The sequence below is a fragment of the Triticum aestivum genome, chromosome 6D, assembly GCF_018294505.1.
Source record: "Triticum aestivum cultivar Chinese Spring chromosome 6D, IWGSC CS RefSeq v2.1, whole genome shotgun sequence".
NCBI lineage: Eukaryota > Viridiplantae > Streptophyta > Magnoliopsida > Poales > Poaceae > Triticum > Triticum aestivum.
This window is the reverse complement of record NC_057811.1, coordinates 106,400,662-106,403,812: the sequence shown is the minus strand read 5'-3', so window position 1 is coordinate 106,403,812 and position 3,151 is coordinate 106,400,662.

The following is a 3,151-nucleotide window of genomic DNA, read 5'->3' as shown; positions in this document are numbered from 1 at the left end:
TCCACAGGCACTGGCCTAAAGTTCCAAAGACCTTCAACATGAATGAAGGCTCAATCCGCTTCAGCAGTTTTCCAGATGAGATGCATCTGTCTATATACCGCCTTTGATGCTAATTTTGAAAGGTTCTACATGTTGCATGTGGAACTTGCTGTTGGTGCAGTTGTGTAATGGGGTAGCTAAGTGCTGAAGGTATATCATGTTGTACTCTGATGTATTTCAATTATGAAATTCTGCTTCCTTAATATGGAAATGAAATATATTGTGTGCTTAATATGAAATGTCAATTAGATTAATAAATGGATTACGAATATTCGGATTATTAGCCTGCTAATGGCGAATTAGCCTGCTAATTGTGTTTTGCTATTGCAAACGGTTGTTGAAAAAATACCATGGGCGATGACCTTAGGCAACGCACATAGTTTCTAGGAATAAACCGTGTTGGATCAATGAACAATCACACATGAATTTCTCTTGAAAACTGTTTGCATTAGGCCACCTTGCGCAAACGTGTACCACAAAAAAACTGTGTGTGATGGACAGCCTTTGCCACACAGTTTCTTCTACGGACCGTGTGTGATACATTCAATAACGCAAACGATTTAACGGGAAAAATTGTGTGTGATGTACCTATGAAAGGAAATGTTTTCCTTGGAGCGACTGTGTGGGATGTGCATACGAACGGCAACGTTTAGCAGGGACTGACTGTGTGGGATGTACTTGGGACCGGAAACAAATTCACCGTATAATTGTATTTTTCAGCTCTACTGTACGTATTTCCGTATTTGAGTGCTCGCCGATCGCACACGACCTCATTTTGCCGAACGTGTGTGCCAGGAGGGCATATACCCAACGGTTTCTGGGTCGTGTGGGAAGGACCCCCCTATCGCCAACACTCACTTGGCGACGGTTCCAAATGCCGCCGCGGAAAGGGGTTAAAAACCGTTTGTTTAGGACCGACGCGCACCAGTGAGATGTGCATGCATCTTGAGGCAATTGACAACGATCTCTGGTACATTGTGGAAAATGGCATTCCCTCCATCACTCCTTCCGTGAATGCCGCTGATGTGAAGAGATTCAGGCAACTCGAGTCTCAAGCGAAGAATATCATATGTGGCCATCTGAGCAAAGGACAGTACGACAGAGTGAGTGCTTTGGAGACAGCAAAGCTTATCTGTGATAGGTTGTCCAAGGTCAATGAAGGAGTCTCAACTCAACGTGACTCTCGAGTTGACGTTCTTCGCAATCTCTTCAACTGCTTCGAAAGACTCAATAACGAAAATGTTCAGCAAACCTTTGATCGCCTCACTGACATCTCAAATGAGCTTCAAGCACTTGGTGCCACTGACATCACCGACCATGAGGTGGTGAAGAAATTTCTGAGATCACTTGATTCCTCATTTGATACACTGGCACTAATGATTCAAGAATGTGGAGACTACAAGTCACTAGATCCTGCTGATATCCTTGAGAGGCTGAACACTCATGAATTCCAACTGGCTGAAAAGAGAGATCTCTACGGGCGTAGCTATGGAAGATCACGCGCACTGAAGGCCAAGACAGTTTCCTAATCTGAAGGAGAAGATTCTGATAGCATCCTTGGTGATCCTGAAGAACTAAGCCAGGAGCTAGCAATGCTTGTGAGGAAATTTCCGAAGTTCTCAAGACGTGGTCGCTTTGGAAAATCTTCAAGAAGTGATGACATGAGATCAGATTCCTCATCCCGCGATTAGAAGAGGAGGACTTGCCACAAATGCAAGAAACCTGGCAACTACATAACTGATTATCCTCAGTGGGCAAAGGAATCAAAGAAGAAGAAGTACAAGGATGATAGTTCAGACTACTCGAAGAAGAAGAAGAAATCTTCAAAGTCTTCATCGTCAAAATCTTCAAAGTCTTATCTCACAAGAAGAGTAGTTCCAAAAAGGCTCGGGCATTAATTGGCAATGAAATGGACTAATCCGAGGAAAATGAGGAAGAGGAGGAATCTGAGGAGTCAGACTCTGGTGTGGCGAGCCTAACTCTCGCTACTGCTTTCGTCAGCAAGTCCATCTTCAACACTGAGGAAAATGACTTCCCCAACACTGTTGACGACAGTGATGATGACTACGCTCCCACCTATTGCTTCATGGCAAAAGGTGCCAAGGTACTTAAATATCTCTCATCTAAATCAAGTGAGGATGAATCTGACGAAAATCTCAAACCTAGCTACTCCAAACTTGCTAAGATTGCCGTCAAACAACAAAAGGCTTTTGAAAAGGTTCAAAATCTGCTAGACAAAAGCGATGACTTGTTGGGTGAGGAAATGGATCGAACTCAAACTCTGACTGATAATCTTCAGCGACTATAGTCTAATTTTGATAACCTTCAAAGTCATCATAGCACTCTCTTAGCCGATCATGAGAAGCTTTCTTATGAATTTCTTCGAAGAAAGCAAGATCTTGAGAAGCTAAGGGTGAGTTATGAAGATCTTTAGAAGGAAAATGATTCATTGCTTGCTCAACAGATCAGTTCTGCTCAGGAAGAATTCATTCCACCATGTTTGAAATGCATTGAACGTGAATCTGCTAATTCTTCACCTGAAAGTTCAAATGCTTCTATTGCTGCAAATTCTTCAACTGTCTCTATGGTCACAAATTCCTCATCTGAGGATACCACAAGTATCACTGACGCTAATGCAGGGTTGAAGTAATTGTATGTGACAGGCATGTACAAAAGCCTCAAAGGGCATCAGGCTCTTTGTGATGTGATTAAAAAGCAGATCCTCAACAGGAATCCTAGGAAAGAGGGTATTGCCTTTGAGAGGAAACTCAATGCTGATGGGACCTACTGGAAACCTGAGCAGTATCCCAAAACCTCATGGGTTGCTGCGAAAGGACCTCCCGTAGATCCATCCACTTTATCAGGCTTTACTTGTGAATCTTCATATTCATTTGATGAGTCATTTGAGTCCAACTATAAACTATTCAAAAATCAGAATGGTGAAGTATTTGCTAGATATGTTGGAACTAACTGCTGGAATGGTCCCCCATGAAGAAAATCTGGGTTCCCAAAAGGTGCCTTGAAAGTCTTCAGGTGAATGTCCTCATGACACCACCTGCGAAGAATAGGAACCCCAGATCAAATTCTTCATATATATGGACCAGAGTCTTAA